General features: G+C 38.5%; 1 protein-coding gene across 1 annotated transcript in view; it reads right to left on the reverse strand.

Annotated features, from left to right (window-relative positions):
- Positions 1-458: 458 nt before the first annotated feature.
- The window catches only part of LOC103788406 (uncharacterized), a 394706-nt gene continuing 382045 nt past the window's right edge, over positions 459-13119 (reverse strand). The window contains exons 2-3 of the mRNA XM_078352273.1: positions 5749-6272; positions 459-2669 (exon numbers count right to left, since the gene is read on the reverse strand). The gene's annotated coding sequence lies outside the window, so the exon portion shown is untranslated. The remainder of the gene's footprint in view (positions 2670-5748; positions 6273-13119) is intronic.

The raw sequence follows: 13119 nt of genomic DNA on the forward strand, positions 1-13119 counted from the left end.
TTGTCAGTTTTATTGCTCACCAATAGACCTCTTAAATAACAGCAATGGAAAAAATTAAAACCACCTTAAACCTTCTCTATCATAAAGTAACTTGAGGAAGGTAGTTGGAAAACAAATGACTGGGATATCTCTCAAAAACTAGATACAATTTGTCAATACGAATTTCTATTAGAATTAAACCAGCTCTCTGTCTTGGCTTTGGAAACATGTGACATGATTAGATAAGGCTAACATGTGATTTAATTAACAAGGTTTTTACATGCGAACATATCAATATATAGGGATTTCTCTAGGATGCCAATCACCATTCTAGTCCTAAGAGTGTGAGTATATCTCTTGAAATCATATTTACAATAAGGTACTTAAGAATATCCTTTTAAAAAAAGAATGCTCTTAATATGTTAACTTTTGTATACAAAAGTAAAATTTAGTCCAGACCTTAAATGAAATTTCACACATTTTACTTTACCTTACTTTATTTATTTTTATACTTTCAAATTTATTTTAGCTTGAGGGGTACATGTGCAGTTTGATTCATAGGTATAATGTGTGACGCTGAGGGTTGGGGTACAAATGATCCCAACATCCAGGTAGTGAGCATAGTACCCCAAACCCAAATCCAGGTAGTGAGCATAGTACCCAAAACCCAAATCCGGGTAGTGAGCATAGTACCCAAAACCCAACATCTAGGTAGTGAGCATACTACCCAAAACCCAACATCCAGGTAGTGAGCATAGTACCCAAAACCCAACATCCAGGTAGTGAGCATAGTACCCAAAACCCAAATCCAGGTAGTGAGCATAGTACCCAAAACCCAACATCCAGGTAGTGAGCATAGTACCCAAAACCCAAGATCCAGGTAGTGAGCATAGTATCCAAAAGGGAGGTTTGCCTCCTTCCCTCTCCCCCTCATCTAGCCGTCTGCAGCAGTCCTCATCTTTATGTCCATTGTATACCCAGTGCTTAGCTTCCGCTTATAAGCGTGAACACTCAGGATTTGGTTTTCTGTTCCTGCATTAATTTGCTTAGGATGATGGTCTCCAGCTGCATTTATGTTGCTGCAAAGGACATGATTTTGTTCTTTTTATGGCTGCATAGTATTCCATGTACATATGTACCACATTTATTTATCCAATCCACGTTGATGGGCATCTAGGTTGATTCCTTGTCTTTTGTAACTGTAATTAGTGCTGTGATGAGCCTGTGAGTGTATATAGCTTTTGTGTAGAATGGTTTATTTGCCTTTAGGTATATATCTAGTCATGTGATTGCTGTGTTTAAGGCAGTCCAGTTTTAATTCTTTGAGAAATTTCCACACTGCTCTCCATGGTGTCTGAACTACTAATTTATATTCCTGTCAAGAGCGTGTAAGTGTCCCCTTTACTCCACAGCTTTGCCAGCATCTGTTATTTTCGACTTTTTAATGACAGCCATTCTGACTGCTGTGGGAGGTGTTTCACTGAGGTTTCGATTTGCATTTCTCTGAATGATTAGTGACGCTATTTCTTCATGTTTGTTCACCACTTGTTTGTCTTCTTTTGAAAAGTGTTTGTCTTTTGCCCGCTTCGTAATGGGGTTATTTGGTTTTTGCTTACTTCAGTTTTCTATAGATTCCTGTTTTTAGACCTTTGTTGGATGTACACTTCACAAATATTTTCTCCCATGCTGCAGGTTGTCTGTTTAGTCTGTTGATAGTTTCTTTTGTTGTGTGGAAGCTCTTTAATTTATATGTCCTAATTGACAGTTTTTGGTTTTGTTGCAATGTCTTTTGACGATTTAATCATAAATTACTTCCCAAGGTCAATGTCCAGAAGAGTATTCTGGAGGTTTTCTTCTAGGATTCTCATAGTTTAAGCTCTCACATGTAATTCTTTAACCCATCTTGAGTTAATTTTTGTTTTATTATTTGTATGCAGTTTTATTCTTCTGAATATGGCTAAGCCAGCTATCACAGCACCATTTTTTGAACAGGGAGTCTTTTCCATATTTCTTATTTTTGTCAACTTTGTTGAAGATCAGATGGCTGTAGGAATGTGGCTTTATTTCTGGGTTCTTAATTAGGTAGCACTGGTCTATGTGTTTGATTTTTAACCAGGACTATGCTATTTGTGGTTACTGCTGGCTTACAGTATATTATAGTATAATATGAAGTTAGGTCTTATTTCTCTTGTATTGTTTTTATTTAAGATGGCGTTGGCTATTCAGCCTTTTTTTTTCATTCCACAGACACATTCTGTTTTAACATAATTCATTATAGATTTTGAAATGTTTTATTCAACTGTGCTGGTCTTTTTCTTCCAACAATGTGTTGATTATTTCTAAACTCTTCTTAATATGTGACAATGGTTCAGCAAAACGAAGATATTCTGTCCATATGAATATCATATTTTTATAGGATACCTTAATTCAACTTTTTAAGTGAGCATTATTCAAGCTTAGAATCTTGATGTAAAATGTTGATAATGCTGGGTAAAAAAGAAAAGTACAACTAACTCACGTCCTCCTTCGTTGTTAATGTTTACTTGTTCTGTTTTGTTTTAAGCTACTCTGGTCTACTAAGAAAGGATGAAATGCTTGCACAAGGTAAGCAATGAAGATAAATGCTTTCTGTATCCGCTTCATCAGAAGGAGAGGTCACGACTGTGCCTCTAATGTAAGAGATGAATTTTCTAGAAGAGAAAAAGCCATGGTTCTCATAAAATATCCAATTGATGCATGTCAAAGATTGTATTTAACTTACTAGTACATATGGAAACCAATAAGGTGTTACAACTCCCTCAAAACATAGTTTAAAGTGTTTCCATATATGGGTAATCAGGAATTCTGAAATACATTTAAAATAGATACATAACTGATCACTATCTATAAGACAATATAATGATCGATGGCATTCCACCGATTTCATTTGCATTTCTGTGGGCAGAAATCACTTGCATTATTATTAGTTTTCTGACAATGGCTCTCAAAGAAAACAAGCAAATGTGCTGAGAAAGGTGCACTAGATAGAATGTCTAATAATCTTGTTTGCCCTTCAAGATCTTTCATAATTTTTCCCTAGACTAAAATGTTCTCTTAAAAATCTTCTTAAACTCCTTAAACGTCTGTCCTAATTAGAACTGAAATAAACAGTTTCAGTTTTTCAACACTATTAGTTGGGATGAGTGGCACTTTCTGGCTCACACAGAGTTTCCATACTATGTTGGAAGAAAGAAGTAGCTTCTTACATGTAACGAAGAGGATATGATTTGTTTTTATTAGGGGTAAAAACAAAGGTTTACAGGGGAAAAGGCAATGAGTGCTGATGGAAAAGGAAACTTATTGCCATAATTTTGGAAGCAAAGACAAGCAATCAGAAGTTGGGCATATGAGGGACAGCACTAGCCCATGCAGAACAGCAAAGCCAATAGAAAACCAGTGATGGAGCTGCCGTTGCAGCCAGTGATGCAATGCTATGGATTCCATGTCCCATGGGCTAAGGTTCAGCCCTACCACTGGTTTCCCAGATCTATGTAAGCCCAGAGTTTTCGAATGGAGAAGTGGATCCTAAAATGCCTGGTAGCAGATTTCTAGTCTAACCTCATAACTCAAGACACAGTGCTGAATATAATTTGACCTATAAAAGTAAAGTAATGTGATATTTATAGAACAGAAATATAATATAATTAGTCTATTCCCACTATACCAGTTTAGCATTTGGTTAATGGTATTACAACAAAATATTTATTCTTCATTTATTTATATTTTCTAGGCCAATTCAGCACAGAAGTTTTTATTTTGGGAAAATAAAGATCAGAAATGGAATAGTAAAACACACATTGCAGAATATATTTGATAAATTGCTCCTAAAACCCTTGAAATTTTTAGATTTTGCTCATTAATTCAAAATTAGAGATTAATTATCTGTTGTAAAATCCAACTATGATGGTAAATGAATGAGCTTTGCACATCAGAGTGTGAAATCTTTATCAGTTATAGCTTCATTGGAAGAGGTTTTACCTCTAGAGGAGCCAACATATTCCTTTTATAGATATTTCAGAAAATAAAGTCAGTTACCAGCTTAATATAACCCCCCAATAGACCATAACAGCACTCATATCTCTGCAAACACTCAATTGTTGATGCATACATTCATTCAGTAGGTATTTATGTAGTGACTTTCAGGTGCCAGGCAGTGTTGTAAGAGCACAGCAATGGCAAAATCCCTGCTCCGCAGAGCTTTTATTTCAATGAGAAGAATAAAAAGGGAAATAAATAATATGGAAAAAACTTAAAAATGCAAGGGATATACAAGTCCCAGGCAGTGGAGAATGAACTTCAGTGAACTCATCAGGAAAGGACTTGATGAAAAGATAACAACTGAGCAAAACTGTGGAAGCAAAATACTATATGCAGATTGCTAGGCAGAGACTTGCTTCAGAGGAATAATATAAAAAAATCACCACCACACCACCAACAAAATAAAGCTTCCCCTGAGGAAGGAACATTGAGCATATGTGGAATGTTTAGGAACAGCAAAGAAGCAAGTATGGTTGACACTTGCCAACAGTAGTGACACCAGGGGTCACGTTGTATGAGTTACTGTACGGACTCTAAATGGAATGGAAAACCATCTCATGTAACATATGATGGCAATGGCATAATTCCAAGATTGCCAAACACTTAAATGTAATGCCCACTTACTGCATTTAAATTTGCTAGTTATATATATTAACTGGCAGGATAAAATCTGCAAATTATTAAATAGCACTGTGTGTTCAATTGCTCTAGCTGAGATCTAAATATCAGTAGTTAAAACAAATAAATGTCTATTTTTTTCTCTTGCATAAAAGACTAGACATAAGCAAACTGGGGCTAGCAAGTCAGTTCCATGGTATCAGGGATCCAAGTTCCTTCTGACTTCTCTACACTCTCCGGTATGTTGCCCTTGTCAACATGGTCCCGAATGAATTATGACCAAATCACTCCTCTAGTGAGTATAAAAGATAACAGGGAAATGGAAGGTTATGCCTTTCTCCTAAGAGAGCAACCAGGCAGTTGTGTACCTCATTTTTCCTGTCCCCATCGAAGATGATTTCAGCTGTATGCTACTGAAAGCAAAGCAGGAACGTGTAGTTTTAATTCCGGTTGGCCATGTGCCAAGTCGAAATTAAGAGTTACATTATTAGGTTGGTGCATAAGGAACTGAGGTTTTTGCCATTAAAAGTAATTAACGCCATTAAAAGTAATAGCAAAAACCACACTTCTGTTTGCACCAATCTACTACTAGAAAAAGTGGATAATGGATGTTTGACAATTAGTATTGTCCAGTTTAAGTAGATTCAAATCACCATTTTATTTTAAAATGTATTAAATATCTTTAAAAACAGGGTGAAATCAAAGAAAGAATATCTGACAAAAAGTCAAGGGATATTGGTCCTCTTCCAGATCAACCAAGAACCAGCTGAACAACCTTGTTGCAGTCACGCAACTCCTCTTAAATTTGGTATGCCATCTGCAGTATTGGACTAAAAGTACTCAGCTGAACCTAAGCAAAAGATTGTCCCTAAAACTTTAGAAGAGTCAATTTTATCAAACGTATACTATTTCTAAAATATTGAAGCCTATGCAATGTTATAAAAACTCAACAGCAGAAATATCTGGCTTCCAGCCCAAGGCATACCAGATGTGTCACTTGAAAGCCAAAAGCAATTGTCTTTGAAAGTTAAGAGAAAAAAATTCAACAGTCAAAATGAATATAATTTTTCCTACCTCTGTCCAGATGGAACTTTGTGATTACCTCACTGACGGGGCACAACGAACCAGCTGAATGCACCACAGGATAACTGGCTGACATTCCTGACGTCACGGCTGATAGGCCAGCCAGATAATCTTCCAGCGTGGAGATAAGAAACGAGCAGTTTGCTTTTGTATAGTTAATGTGGTTGCCACAGTATTTATTCATGGAAAGCTACTGGGTGCAAATGCGCCAGATAACTCTAAGAAGCGCTTTCCCTGGGTTCACGAGTCACAGAAGATGCTGAGATGTGCTCATATGTTGGAACTTGTCGGAACACATTTTCTCATCGCCCATTTGTGGGTCTGCTCTCTTTGCTATCTGCTTTCCAATGCCAGAAGAACGTTCATTCACAGGGCCAAAGCCAATCATGGCAGAAACCAGGTCCTTTGGTCCTCTTTCCATCAATGTTGTGAAGTCTCCCTCCATAAACAGAGAAAGGAAATGTATCAGTCTTCATTTGTGGCCAGAGTCGGCATTCCCAGGAAAACCATTTAGTCTGAAAAAAAAAAATAGTATCCAGCCATTAAACAAAAAGAAATATTCTAGTGTCTACTAATATTGTAACCTAATACATATTTAAGAGAAAATAATAAGAAAGAAGGGCCTCACAGAAAAACCAAAAATCTACAATAACATCTCTTCATTTAGGTACTAGCACTGTAATCTGTCAGAAACAATGACACTGACTTAATGCTACACCTTTTTTTTTTTTTTTTTTTGAGACCTAGTTTCGCTCTTGTTACCCAGGCTGCAGTGCAATGGTGCGATCTCGGCTCACCGCAACCTCCGCCTCCTGGGTTCAGGCAATTCTCCTGCCTCAGCCTCCCGAGTAGCTGGGATTACAGGCACGTGCCACCGTGCCCAGCTAATTTTTTGTATTTTTAGGAGAGATGGGGTTTCACCATGTTTACCAGGATGGTCTCGATCTGTTGACCTCGTGATCCACCCGCCTCAGCCTCCCAAAGTGCTGGGTTAACAGAATGCTACACCTTTTAATTTCGATAACTTTTAACTCGTTGAGTGAGAAACAAAATAAATAACTGAAATAAATGATTTAACACATGCTGCTGTACATAAATCAAATGTTCCGTGAGAATCAGTGATTTTGCTTGCACGGGTTAATTTTGTGTTCTGTTTAAAAAGCAAAAACCAGTTATGATGACAGAGCACAAAAAGATAAATGCTCATACCTGCAGTAGCAGCAACAACCTCCACAGTTAATTTGACAGAATGAATTTCTGTAGATACATTTCATAATTGAGGTGCTGAGTAAGTTCAATTTATTCACTCTGGTCTACTTCACACAATGAGGACAGAATCACTGGGATAAAAATCTGATGCTTTCAATCTCAGTCTGTCTTTTGTTTACATTTTCTTTTTCTTAAGTCAGGCATTTGGTAATACAGGTTGACAAAAAAAAAGACAAAATATCAGTGCACAGCAAAATCTTTCAGGGTCTGAAATCACTCATCCTCTTTATAACTACCTTTATTATAAAAACTTTTGTAAAGTGGAGAATAGTTACCCTTTTGTTAAAAATTTATCTTCAAAAACTGCATTCGGCATCTGAGCTAGAAAAACAGGTGTTTAGTAAAAAGAGCCTTTACTTTACAGTCATAGAATTAGGGTTTGCATCATGACTCCACCATTATAACGATTCGGGGATTCAATGAATATACACATATATATAATATAAACTGTCACGCTGTTGGCAGTAAACAAATATTAGTTTATACTCTAACTTAAGCATGAGATTTAACATAAAAGTCTTTATAGTACACTGGGTTAAGAGCACTGACTCTGGTGCCAGACTGCTTGAGTTTGAATCCTGACTCTTTGGACTTTGTGTCCTCTGTGCCTCAGGTTCGTCATCTGTAAAACTGGGATAGTGTATCAGTCCATTCTCATACTACCATACAGAAATGCTCAAGACTGGGTAATTTATAAAGAAAAAGAGGTTTAATGGCTTCACAATTCCACATGGCTGGGGAGGCCTTACAATCATGGCAGAAGGTGAAGGCGGAGCAAAAAGCATGTCTTACATGGCAGCAGGCAAGAGTTCATGTGCAGGAGAACTACCCTTTATAAAACCATCAGATCTGGTGAGGCTTATTTATTATAATGAGAACAGCATGGAAAAAAACCTGCCCTCATGATTCAATTCCCTCCCATCCGGTCCCTCCCACAGCAATACAGGCGGATTATGGTAACTAAAACTCAAGATGAGATTTGGGTGGGGACACAGCCAAACCAAATCAGATAGCAATAGTATATACTAACTAAAGTTGTTATGACAGTAAGCTGAATTTATTTGTACTGGGAAGAGAGGGCCGAGGAGATAAGCCAAGGAGGAAACTACACGGAGTACCCACCTTCATCCCACACATTTGGGCCATGCAGAGTAGATGACACTTGAGCCTCCTGGCTGATCATGGACCAGTGCAATACAAAGCAGAGCTTAGCCCTAGAGGAAAGAGCTTGAAGATGAGCCCATCAGCAGGGGTCAGAGAGAAGATGAGGCAGAATCTCTCAAGGGCTAACCATACATGAGGGACCAGCTTGGGTCTGAAGGCCCGAGCATTGGGATCTATTGAGGTCACCAGCCACACACCCCGGGTCCTTAGGCAACAGTTTCTACCTGTGGTAATGGCAAACAGGAAAAGCAATGCCACAACAGGCAGTCATATAAGAAGACAGATGCCTGCCGTCCTCTTCCCCTTTCCACCCCAAAACAATAAGCATAAGCGCTGGGAAGGAACTTGATGAGTAAGTGTCCATCTCACCTTGCAGAGCTCATGAGTTGATAAGGTAAACATTCAAACAAAGAAATATTGAACAATTAACTTGAGGACTTCATAAAGGTATTGATTGTTTTGGGTCCTGAAGGAAGAATATGAATTCTCCAAGCAGACAAGGAAATATTTTTAAAATAAAGTCTGATGCAAATATCATGAGGAAATTCTCAGAGGCATAAAAGTGTGTGACATGCTCCCAATAAAAATATTGAATTAGAATTATGGGCACCAGGAGACGAGAGGCCGAAAAAGAAGTGAAGGAGGAAAAGGGTACTCCAGGATGGAAGGGAGAAAGGGTTTCATGCCAGGTATTAAAGGACATTCCCTTTACACCCAGATAACGGTTAGAAATTTATTCTGTAGACAATTAGGAAACAATGAACAGTAACAAAGAAAAATGGAGACTTTTGAGTCTCCTATGTCATAAATTATCTTCCTTACTTTTTAAGACAAAATAAACAAATAAACTGGTGGGTAATGATTTCAAGAAGAACATTCGATATAAGAAATTTTAGGAAAAGAAATAAACACCACAGGCCGGGCGCGGTGGCTCACGCCTGTAATCCCAGCACTTTGGGAGGCCGAGGCAGGTAGATCACGAGGTCAAGAAATCGAGACCATCTTGGACAACATGGTGAAACCCCATCTCTACTAAAAATACAAAAAATTAGCTGGGCACGGTGGCGCGTGCCGGTAGTCCCAGGTACTCAGGAGGCTGAGGCAGGAGAATTGCCTGAACCCAGGAGGCGGAGGTTGCGATGAGCCGAGATCGCGCCATTGCACTCCAGCCTGGGTAACAAGAGCGAAACTCTGTCTCAAAAAAAAAAAAAAAAAAAAAAAAGAAATAAAAGAAATAAACACCATTACAGGCTTGCAAGGGAGCTTTGATAGATGCATCTTACTAGACCGGAAATCTCCCCAGGCATTAGAAAACCATGGCAAACCATTCATTTCATGGGGGCCTACTCTGTTATAACCTATGACTTATTTGCTCCGTACATACATACACATGTACCTACATACACAACTACCTAGATGGACTGGCCACACAAACATCCCCCAAACATGTGATGCTGAGAAATAAATAGTAGCATTTGCCAGAGATTCAACTCCATATTGACCCCGTTTTAGCTCTCTATTTGACCCTTTCTCTTTTTCCAACTGATAGAAGAGAAACATAAGGCAAGTGAGCCACACTTTTTGGCAAAGCAGGTTTGAAATAAGGTCTGCCAGGTTCAAAACTGAAAATGCAGCAGCTGTTTGCACAAAACATGGGCCAAGAAATTCCTGCATGACTGACAGTATGCCTTTGCTTCTGGCCTCACAGTCCTTGACCAGGATTTCAGGCATTTCAGCAGCTGTCAAAAGGAAGGAGGTTTCTTCTTACTATAGGGGAGAGGATCCTCAAAAGGAAAGAATTAAGCGTGCATACTCTATAATGCGAGTGCTTCTAAGGAGAAAATCTGTGCTTCCAGTAAGGGGGAAATGTGCACGGGAAAATAAAAACATTTCTCACAATGTGGGTAGATTAAACACAAGGCAGGTTCCAAGTATCTGGAGAAGTGTCTTTCTTCTGTTGCAGAGGAGAGCGCCGGGGGCCCAGGCATGGTGCATGGGACTAGAAAATACTAACTGCTTTTTGAGAAGGCACCTATGTCTGCCATGGCAACAGTGGAGGTGGCAAGAACAAACACTGAGAAAGTGTTTAAGACAGCATCATCTCTCACATCGGCTCAGCAGCTGTGATGGGACCAGGTCAAAGGCATTTGTGGAAGCAGCTCAACAGGGGCAATGGCCACTGCCTGGCAAGGGCACAGCCAGCAGATGGAGAAAACTGCCTGAGGCTCAAAATGTAAAGGAATTCCATGGTGACATCTGCAGTTAAGAGCACCCAAGGACACAGCAGTGTTTCAGAGAACAAAAATTTGGGGGGACTGGAAGGCAAATAAATAGCCCTGTTTACCTTCCTCATTCAACTGTAAAACAAATAGGAGGAAAGGAAAGCTGGACATATGGATTTAAAATTATCACACTACTGATAAAGCTCACTGCAGAACGGAGCTCAAGATCCGTAGTCAAAGCGGTCAGTTTAGACTGCATCGTAAACCAAGCACTGGCATGCCTGGACAACCAGAAGCCTTGTCTATTGAGGCAGGCTGGGGGAAAAGAACCAAGAAAGTGAGTTTTATGTGCGGTAGACAAATTATTTCTGGGAAGTGATAAGGAGCTGAAATCGACGCATGAAAACTTCCATGTTCCAAATACAATTACTCACCCTCCCACCCATGGGTAGGAGTAAAAAGAGAAACATAGAGGTTTTCTTCCTGAGCCACTGTTATTTTTTCTAGAGTGAAGTAGTAACTCTCTCCTCTTCATGGAAATATGAGGGGCACGAAGGGGGAATACTGTTACATTAACTGTAATAATAAGAGCAAGCATTACTTATGCAATGTTTGTTGTTTTCCAGCACTGTGCTTTGAGTGCATTCATTTAACACTCACTAAACGTCACTTTAACAGATGAGAAGACAGAATGTGGGATTAGGGATCTTGACCAAGATTATAGTGATTCAGAGACAAAGCCTGGATTCTGTTTTCCTCTGGATACTTTTGTCTCCTACAAGTGAGAACTGTGAGTTCCTCAGTGTTCTACCAGGAAGACACAGAGACAGGATAAGGACAGAAGTAGGTTCAAGTTCTATATGTTATTGCAGGAGAACTTACGACAAAAGACCCTTGGGCTGGTTATTACCTACTCCCTCCAGATGCTGAGTTCCCTGTTAGATAAAGTCTTCAAAGCAAAAACCATTTTTTTTCACAGAAGCTTAAGGTTACTTAATTATATACATGGACATATTCTAAGCATACACAGAGAAAAAGCTTATAGATATGAATGGAGGTTGTGGCCCTTGCCCAAGCCTTGACTCACCATGTTTTTGCTTGTTGTATCTATATCCTTTAAATATTGCTGGTGAGGGACAGTAGTCTGTTTCTATAATAAAAGTATATTCCTTTGCAAATATAGAGTAATATTATGCCAGTGGAAGGACTTACAGTCCAAGACACTTACATTATCATCAACTATGAAAAGCAACCCGAAATGTACAGACGGTTGGGTGATTTGTAGTAAACCTGTTTTGATTCTTAACATTTGGTGCTAATAAGAGCACAAACAGGATAAAACAGCTATCTTCATGTGTGATTTGAATAGTTAAATGAGAAACAGAAAATATTGGGATATTCACATCTCTGTAAATTTGTTACTAAGTGGCCTTCGTACGCTTTGATGGAAACGCTAATCTTTTCCCCATCTGGATCATAATACAATATATATAATATTCTACTAAATAAACATGAAGATGTTTAGAGTACTATTTGCATCACCTCTTTGGCAGATTAGGATAATACTCTATAAAAATACCGTCTCAGGGAAGATAAGTTTTGACAGAGGTGTGAATAACTCGCGTGTGGGCTTTGCTGTCCCTCATTATCATCCTTGCTTTCTCTGCTCTTCCCTTTCTGTCAATCCTACCTTTCTCTAGGTATACAGAGCTTGTGCCTCTCCAGATTTCTTCTACTATGAAGATAAATTATCTGGTTAATAAATGAATGTATGCCTCTACATATTTCTGTTTTAAGATTAATCTATGGCATGACTGCAGAGCTAAAACAAGGCAATAGATACGTGGAATGCCACACACAAATAAAGGAAATTGAGGCGAAGGAAAATCTTGCTGGTTTCCTTAAAATTGCACCACCTACATGACACCATTTGTCATACCTTTGAATGGTAAGGCTGATTCAAAGAATATCAGCTATGAAAAGAGATTTAAAGTTTATAAGTTCAGGAATAAACAGAATAATTGAGTCCAGTGGTTCTGGGAAGGCCCTTCTGCTATCCCAGTAGCTCCTAGACACAGAGGATTGCAAACCAAAATCCCAAAATTAGAAAGTGTCATTTTGTTGTCATCTTTTAAAAATGTACAAACCACCAAGCTAATAATGCATCCAGCCAATATTTTCTAAGGTATTTCTACGTGCCTGGCTATGTGCTAGGTACTCAGGATACAAAGGTATTTCTACAATGAGCTCAGTAATTAGGTGGAGACCCAGACATGTAAACAAATAACTAAAAGGCAACATAGTAAGTTCTGTAACACAAGACCTGAGAGAGGACAGTAACTGAGTCACCTGGGAAACGTCTCAGAAGACTTCCTGTAAAAAACAACCTTTTAACTGGATCCAAAATGAGTGCCGTTTTTGATCAAAGAAGTCAGAGAGTTGAAAGGATTCTATAAGAAAGGAAAGAATCAGATGTGTGCATAAAAGAATCTGTTTATTCACACATTTTCTGAGTCCTAGAGAATAAAGTAACTCATTCTAAACTCAAAGAACATTCATATAACTCCTCTAGATTAGAGCTAAAGACATAAATATGCACTAATAAACCAATATGCTAAAAATATGCAATATTTTTACTAAGAAAACATATACCAACAGAGATATAAGTAAACATAGAAACTACTAGACATGTCAATAGGCATCAAGA

This window comes from Callithrix jacchus, chromosome 15 (assembly GCF_049354715.1).
Source record: "Callithrix jacchus isolate 240 chromosome 15, calJac240_pri, whole genome shotgun sequence".
Classification (NCBI taxonomy): domain Eukaryota; kingdom Metazoa; phylum Chordata; class Mammalia; order Primates; family Cebidae; genus Callithrix; species Callithrix jacchus.